General features: G+C 41.5%; 1 pseudogene across 1 annotated transcript; it reads left to right on the top strand.

Annotated features, from left to right (window-relative positions):
- LOC308314681 (large ribosomal subunit protein eL15-like) lies at nt 1-6,844 on the top strand (annotated as a pseudogene). Its single transcript, XR_013966200.1, has 4 exons — nt 1-312; nt 1,272-1,438; nt 3,288-3,425; nt 6,725-6,844. The product of XR_013966200.1 is annotated as a large ribosomal subunit protein eL15-like (transcript).
- Nucleotides 6,845-9,370: the final 2,526 nt, after the last annotated feature.

The raw sequence follows: 9,370 nt of genomic DNA, 5'->3' as shown, positions 1-9,370 counted from the left end.
CTAGGCTAAGCTGCTGACCGCTCAACAATAACATTGTTGTGTTGGAAAAACTTTAGCAAAGACAGTAATTTTGCTGCTCAGAAGAAATAATACAGTAGCAGGAATTATGTTACATAATTGAACCGAGCCGTCTTGTCTGAACGAGCGGGTCCATTTGGTTCCCTTGCCAAAGTTAAATTACGTTACGTGTCTCTACTCTCTACAGCCAGCAGCGAAACTAAATGGACATATTTTATTTTATTCTTTATCAACCAACCAACAAACCAACGCTGTTCTGAGACTGGAACGTCTGGAAGTTTTAATAGTCTTAAGGTCAGTTTACACCTTTTTTGATGAATTGAACAATGTGGACCCTCTTGTAAACAAGTGTAATGCTTTATATGGTGTCGTCCACTCACAGTTAACAGTTTTTGGAGTTGTACTTGAAATGTCACACACACACACACACACACACACACACAGAGAGAGAGAGAGACCATTCCGTTGAATCCGTTCACTTTACACCAAAATACTCCACTTTATCTCTGAATGAGTCACATGTTCAGTCAGACTGAATGAACACTGATTGAATTATCTATCATCTCTGAGTGTGAAATGAATACAGTATGTTCTGTCAACAATGAGTAGTAGCCTATGAATGATTATACAGACTATATATATATATATATATATATATATATATATATATATATATATGCGTTACCTCAGTCTGAGCAAGTAGGGCATTTTATTTATATACCACCTTTCACACATTCAAACAAAGTACAGTACAGCTCATTTAAAGCCCAGACTATATCAGGCTATCAAGCCTAGTTGATACTAGACTATAGCAGCAATTCGCAACTCTAGATTTTTTTTATAATGGGATGAATCTAGAGTTGCAATACCCTCCATTGACTCCCCATTCATCCAATTTGCGTTTGCGATCTGCTTGTATTAAACGACATTAAAGTCACCAACATTGCAGCTGTAGGTCAAGCTTGAATTATCCTCTTTCAATCTGCTGAGCTTTTGTTTAATAAAAATCCACCGTAGACATGTTGTTATGAGATACTTTCTGTCAAGACATTCTGTGCACTTGTGTGTTGCAGTTTGGAAGTTTTTTTGTAATGGGTTGCGCTGCTGCCTCCTGCATTATGTCCAAATTCGAAACAGGTGGTACGCAGGGTGACTTTGACGTGCGCTTCCAAACTCCTGCACAGAATTTCTTGACGGAAAGTATTATTGTACAAGTACACTGTCTTACTGTCCTGCTGTCTCTCCTCCTGCAGATAAACCAATATGGGAGCGTACAAATACATGCAGGAGTTGTGGCGCAAGAAGCAGTCGGACGTGATGCGTTTCCTGCTGCAGTACCGCCAGCTGTCCAACCTCTACAGAGCCCCCCGACCTACCAGGCCCGACAAGGACCGCAGGCTGGGATACAAGGCCTAGCAGGGTGAGTGTTTACTGGGTCTGTAGGCTGGGATTATGATGTTATTCTCATATCTGGCGACACAATCAAATGTAAACAAGCTATACAGCAGAGGACTGAGGCAGCAGCCTTGGGGCGCACCGGTTCTGGTGATAATTGTGGATGAGCTTCTCTCTCCTATGCGTACACACTGGGGCCTACCCGTCAGAAAATCAAATGGAGATGGAGCTTCCCACACCAAGGCCACTGAGTTTCAACACTAATTTAAATGGTACAATAGTGTTAAAAGCGGAACTATAGTCTATGAACAGTAGTCTGACGTAAGAGCTTGTCTTTTCTAGATGTACCGGGGCAGTGTGTAGAGCAAGAGAGATTGCGTCATCCACAGATCTATTTGAACAGTAAGCAAACTGTAAAGGATCAATACTAGCAGGAATGATGCTCTTGATATAAGAGAGAACCATTTTCTCCAGCATTTCATGAGAACAGATGTCAAAGCAACAGGTCGATAATCGTGAGTCGGATCAAAGTTAAATCTGTACATTGAAATGGGAAAGAGACTTTGGACACTGCCACTGCAAGCTTTGGTCATTAAAACATTTTTCTCATACTCTGGTTTTGTGAGGAAACTAGACAAGACAAACTGAAAGTTTTATTATAGTTGTAACGCCCAAGACCCTATACTTGGGTGATACTGGTTGCCGACAGTGGGGTTGTAGTTAAGACGTGTGCTCCAGGAAGTGATGTCCAAACATGTGCGTAGAGTTGGTATATTGAATGATAATGAAAACTCTACGCACATGTTTGGACAGATTTATTATCTGTTTCTGCTTCCTGTCTTCCTGCGCTCGCATGAAATGCAGACCAGCCTCTCCTCTGTTGCGGAAATATAAATACGCACCTATACTTACCAATACAAAGGCGGCTTGTGTTATTACTAGAAAGCCTACTTTCCACTCTGAGCTCCCCACCACTTGTATAAAATGCATTTATTTTGGCCAGAAAGGGATTTTTTGATATATCTGCAGGGGCGCAGTGGAGTAACAAAGTTTTTTTTTTTCCGGTAGGAAAAAGATTCCTTTCTGGCCTAAACATGCATTTTCTACGTGTTATGAGGGGCTGATCCAAACGATATCCTCTCCCTGAAGACGGGGAGGAACTGTGATCATCTCCGTGCAATCAGTACATTGGCCCCCTTCAGTCTGCATACCAGGTTTGATGATGTCATCTATTCTACATGCTAAACAAGGCATTCACACACTTTGACACCCTGGGCAATACAGTTAGAATCATGCTGTTTTTAAACTTCTCCAGTGTCTTCAAAACTTTCCGGTCACAACTGCTTGCAGAAGCTTGTGTTGAAGGGGGGGGGGGGGCATGGTTTGGTGGCATGGTTTGGTGGCATGGATCAAAGAATCTCTGGGGCAGACTGCAGTATGTGAGACTGCAGGGTTGTCTGTTCGGAGGTGCTGGTGTACATCACAGGCACTCCCCAGGGCTCAGTGCTGTCACCTTTCCTGCTCACCCTATAAACATCTGACATCCGCTTCAACTACAAGACATGCAGTGGTCAGCTGATCCCTCCATCTCAGGGCACAGCACTGTGTGTATGTTTCAATGTGCTGGATGCCATTTACATTTTTACAAATGTGCTACATTTCATGATCTAGATTAACGTATGAGTACACTAAGGCACCAGTACTTGTTTTAGATGTTAGGTATATGTATTTATGACATTTGAGAAAGATTTTGTGTTGCCGAAAACAATATAACACATTTTACAAGCAAAAACAGCAGCACTGTGTTCTATTCCAACAGGCTACGTCATTAGCGTATGTTTACGTCATTATCATATCTTTTTTTGTTTCAACAGGCTACGTCATCTATCGTATCCGTGTGCGCCGTGATGGTCGTGAACGCCCCGTACCGAAGGGAGCCACCTACGGCAAGCCCGTTCACCACGGAGTCAACCAGATCATGTTCGCCCTGCAGCCTGCAGTCCACCGCTGAGGTGAGTCTGACCCTAACCTGGGATAGTGTACAGTAGTAGTGTGGACTAGGGCTGACCCAAAAAATTTGATTAATCGACGTTCAATCGATATGCACGGGAATCGATTTTTAAATTTTGAATCGAATAGTCATTAAAAAAAAGCGTCCGCTTTTGGTCCGCGATACGGCCCCATTTGGTCCGCGAGCCATGCTTGCGCCTCGCAGCACCTCGCAACGCCTCCTCTTTCCCCGTGTTAACAACAAGGAAGTCAACTGAACAAGTGCAGCTGCAGTCCCAGGAGCCAGGAAAAATAAATCGAAAGTGTGGTTGCATTTTAAATAATTTGATTAAAGGTTGTAGGCTACACGAGTGAAAATGACCGTTGGGAAAATCCCTAATTGAGAGTGTAGGCAAGCGCACCACAGCTCAGTGGACATTAAATATAGGCTACCATGTTTGATAAGTCATATAAAAACATTACTTACACCCAAATTAAAATATAAACTCACAGATTATAGATCACTTGGAATTATAACAATCTGTTGAGTATTGCCTGAATAATGCCACTATAAAATCCCAACTTTTATCGATGCGCCATTGCGCTGAGAACCTTGTGGAGCCTGGCGGTGTACATTATACTTGTGCGCGCACCGTAAATTCAAAGATCTGCAATCTCATGCGCTGCGTTGTGCATATTGGCTGAGAGTATAATGGCACGAATGAAACTAGGCCTATATTTTTATTTTGGCGATGCGGAGAATTGATTTTGCCGTTGCCAGCGATATCTTTTTTTTTTCTTGTCTGAAGACTGACCTGTTCCATCACTGTGAACTCCCATGCAGCAGAGCAGCTCCTACAGACCCAGACCAAAACACCTTTTCTCTTTGGCATTTAATTGCACCTGATCGTATTATTGTAATTATGTAGCCTATACTATTTGCCTGTGTTTTTTCTTTTAATTATGCTTTTTTTTGTGCGCCGATGGTGATGCTCCACTTGTTTCAGCCTGTGGGCCTACAGCACTTTGGTCAGCTTTTATTGTTTTAAATGTGCTATATAAATAAAGTTCGATTTAGGCCTATATTGGAGCAGGTTCTGGCAAATAACTAATTACTGTAATGCCATGCAGTGAAGTTGCGCAAATGTCAACTCAATTAGCAAGCGGAGCTGCTCTCATGCAGCACAATGACTGCAGATCTCTTCTTAAAGTTTACTTATTATGGTTTACTTTCAACCATAAACCATAATATGATTGACAAACCTTGGATTATAATTCTTCATCGACCAACAGCTCATGCAGCATGACTATGAGGTAATTTAACTATGTGGGATTTCTCCATCGGCATTGCATGTCGATAAAAAATGGGATTTCACTAGTGGCATTATTCAAGCAATACTCAACAGATTGTTATAATTCCAAGTGATCTATAATCTGTGAAGTTTATATATTTTTTCCCATACACACACTCACAGTCACATTAACTTTATGATCAATCAAATCAACCGTGGTTGATTTTATTTCTGTGTCTTGAAGAGTTCATTCATGTTACCGTTCGTTTACAATTGACAGAGGAGTTTGGATTATATATATTTTTATTTGATGGAGAGGTAATGCCCGTTTCAGGCGCTGTTTAATTGTTAAATAAAAGACCAATCCAATATGCACTCCTCTCTATCTTCTGCAGCTATATCGCTGTTTTATTTTAAGCCAAATTCATTGTGCGTCAGCGTCACTGCTCGTCTCGCGCCCCCACCCCCCACCCAGTTTATAAGATGCCCCACAACTTTTGTAAAAAGCCTTAAACCCCCTTCTCCGCTCCCTCCATTGGCTCCCGGTCGCTGACCCTCCCCCTTCTCCGCTCCCTCCATTGGCTCCCGGTCGCTGACCCTCCCCCTTCTCCGCTCCCTCCATTGGCTCCCGGTCGCTGACCCTCCCCCTTCTCCGCTCCCTCCATTGGCTCCCGGTCGCTGCCATCAACATAATGCATTATGTGATTTCTAGGTTGTCCATCATGGGAGCGGACCAGATCCTTGTTGTCAGCGAGGGTCAGATAGCTGAGAGAGGAAGGTAACTATTACCCTAAACACTAACCCCTAAACCTAACCCTAACCTCTTTTTATTGAATCTTTCACTGATAGACATCTCAGGGGCAGGTACTGTAGACACAGTAATGATCATCATCTCAGATCCCAGTCCTTAAGTAACATGACATATTAAAGCTAATACAAAAGATTATATTTTTGAGGGGCGCTGGCCCCTCCTATGTTTAATTTAATTAAGTTTGTCTTGTCTAGACAAACATTCAAAACGCCATTGACAATGGACAGAGTTTAATGTTTGTCTTGTCATTAACACAAACATTAAATGCCATTAACACCCGAGCGGCAAGAACGGAGTTCTCCGTCCTATCAATTAGTAACACTCGTCGCCCAGGACTGAGATCAATAAAAGGACGGTGATGTATTGATATCAAAACCCATCGCATCGCTCCACAGGCTGGCGTGAATCTAAATCTAAATAATTCCGTCCAATTCTAAGCAAAGATGATGTGTTAGACGGCCCACCGCTAGTCGCGTTAGAATTAATCATACCTCCCGTTGTTGTCCATCTACAGTATGTCAGTGGTGCTCAACTTTCTTCATGTCAAGGACCTCCAGAATTATCTGTATTTGGCCGCGGGACCCCTATCTGTTCCAGAGACCCCCCAGAAGCAAAGATTGAAGTTAAAAACGTCCACAGGGAAAGAATATATATTCAAAGATTCACGCCACATTTTCACGAATCTGCTATTTTTCAATAGCTAAAGCATAACATAATCCCAAAAGGGGTTCCCGTCCTGAATGGGGTAATGGAATAAATACCCCCGGGCGTTTAACTTAACAATGAACAGTGTCTGTTTTGTCTGTCACTGAGCAAATCGGCATATATATGTTATGATATCGTCATGATGTGAGATGATAAGGGTTGGTAAAAAGCCCCTCACTTCACACAGGAGTGATTTTTTTCAAACAATGCGATGCTGCCTCATCAGAGTTGGTGTTGTGACTTCATATATTGTCAGTTACTTGCATTAGAGGGGGAGAGTTAGCTGCTTTCGCAGACAGTTTGAGAGGGGGAGAGGTGGAATTAGCTGCTTTCACAGACAGTTTGAGAGGGGGAGAGGTGGAGTTAGCTGCTTTCGCAGACAGTTTGAGAGGGGGAGAGGTGGAGTTAGCTGCTTTAGCAGACAGTTTGAGAGGGGGAGAGGTGGAGTTAGCTGCTTTAGCAGACAGTTTGAGAGGGGGAGAGGTGGAGCTAACTTTCTGTTTCTATATCTCAGACACGAGGAGCTGCCATGTGGATGAAACGGCAGACGCAGGACATCGACTCTGCTTCGGACACAGAGAGCAAAGACCTGCAGCCGCCGTCTGTGTCCGTGAGCCATCACCAACACCACTGAGGGGAGGAGATTGTGTTTTCAGCCAGGTTGGCATTTAATGCTCCTCCCACCTCCGGTGAACTCATTTCTGACGATGAGGCACAAGAACACTTTATTTTATTTTATATGAAGTATATTTATTGGTTTTACACCTGGGTGACTTTGTGAGTGTGTGTTGGTGTTGGTGGTCCGGGTTGCACAGCTCACGGGACATAGAATTTAATTTCAGCTATGAACATTTGTTATTTTAAATAATAAATAATAAATGTTTTATGTATTTAAATTAAATACATATTTTATTGTTGAATTAAAGAATATAACATTATTTGATACAACTATAATACATTTCAACATTTTATTGTTGAACTAAATGATAGAACATTATTTATATAAATAATGAGCATTTTTAAGCATAAGATAACTTGGGCTACAGTACCGTTCAGTGACAAGCACTTTGTTATTTTAGTTTGCTTTCCATTCAGTCTTGTGTCGAAGCACTTCAATCTATATTTGCTTCATATTTAATATTGTAAGGCAGTGATTCTCCACCAGTGGTCCGTGAGGTGGTTCCAGGTGGTCCCCATACAGCTAAATGATATCAGTTGGTAACCAAATGGACCCTTATTAGATCTTCAAGTCTTGAGAGTGTAAAATGAAGGCAATCAGCATCAAATGAAGCACAGCTTGACACTAACAAAAATGAACCGATCTACAAGCTCACAGCGTGCTGCAGAGTGATCCTATGTCCTAGGAGAGGTGGTGTAGAAAAACATCAGGCAACATTTGGAATAGAATGATACCGATCATACCGTTCTATAGTCTATGCTTTATTGTTGCTACACTGCCTGTCTTTGGGCATTGTTGCACAAAGGAGTAAGAGACTCATCATTGCACTGAATTGTTATATTCCTGGAAATTGGGACGATAAATTCATTGGTAAAAATGTGTGGGAATCCTGTGAAGCGATCATAGTGCCCTTAAATTATTTGATCTGTGTTTATTACTGCAGTCGAGTGCTGATGTTTTATCCAGTGTTTTATTGTCCACTAATTGTCTACCACATCAGTAGATTAGTGTAAGGTTTTTTTAACTTGTAGTCAGCTAAATGAATGAACTGGTTGGTGGTAATATTTCACCACTACACCCATAGGTGTCCCTGACAGACTTATCAAAGTTCCTCTCCACCTGTAAACAAGAAAGTGCTCCTTGGCGTTGCTGAAATGGTGAATATTTTCAGCTCCATCCATAGTTTTAAAGAATTAAATGTTTCTTCTGTATTCTCTTTTTTTCATAGCTTGTTGTGCAGAGTCTGGTGTTCATAAGAAAATAATAACAACATGCTTCTTTCTCTGTTGGTGTCAACAAACACAAGAAACAAGCAGCCTAAATTGCAATGGTTTCAATCTATGAACTAACCTTCAGTAATTAAATAATGTAACTATAACTCATGGGTTAATTATTATCCATTTTAAGTTATTTCAAAGTACATTGTGTGGTCTGTTATATATTTATGTTATAGATATTTTTTTAACCCTATTTTCAAATAGATCCTTGTTGTCAGCGAGTGTCAGACTTTCCTCAACTCAACCCTACAAAAGGTAATTCATTTAAGGCAGCAGAGGAAACATACTGTGGTTCTAGGCCTGTTACTGATTTTGTCCACTTGAGGGCGACAGAGACCGTAGAATAAAAACGGATTCAGCTCTGTTGAGGCTGAGCTGCGGTGGGATCCATAATAACGCACGTGCATGTATTTAAGTCATCAGGTCGTGCGCACCACCTCTTGGGCACACCACCACCACCGCACACAGTCACTGACACGCCCAAACAAGCACGCTGCTAGTGTTTGATGTTACAAGACGTTTGTTTTAATATTAAACACCTCGGAATGTAACTTTCATTGACATGAACATGGAGTTGATGAGAGTCAACAGTGTTTTTTACCAGCTAGCGGAAAACTAAAACAAAGAAGCACATATAGTCTTAGTCTACAAGAAGCTGATCAAAAAGAAGTAGGCCTTCATATCATCCCAGGTGCAGTGTTTGTTGCAGGAGTTGTTAGCCTACTGTTAGCTTTAAGATCAGTGCTGCCTTTACTATACTTTTACACATCGGGCCCGTTGTTTATTTATTCAGCATTTGAACCACGGACCACCGTTTGATGACATTTAGCCTCTCGGACCCAAAACTAAAGAATATTTAGCTGCCGTTGGATAAGAGTTCGTCGTCCACACCCATGCTGTGTTGATGTTGGTACCATTAGGAGAGATAACAGGCAAACGTTGATCAAAAATGCTATCTAGACTTCTGGTAAATTAATAATTAGCCTAATGCAGGCATTAAACATTATTTTTTTTTATTTTTATTTACTGTTGACGGGTCCATTTGGTTTCTTTCTATCTCAAGAGTTAAGGATCTAATAAGGGTCCATTTGGTTAAACTCGTATCTGCATGCGGACCACCTGGATCCACCCTCCACCTCTGGTGGACTGGCTCATTTTACCTGCTTAATTAATAATAATAATAATATTAATAAAACTTTATTTG

This window comes from Protomyctophum bolini, assembly GCF_963924005.1.
Source record: "Protomyctophum bolini genome assembly, chromosome: 4".
NCBI lineage: Eukaryota > Metazoa > Chordata > Actinopteri > Myctophiformes > Myctophidae > Protomyctophum > Protomyctophum bolini.
This window is presented reverse-complemented; position numbering and strand designations above follow the sequence as displayed.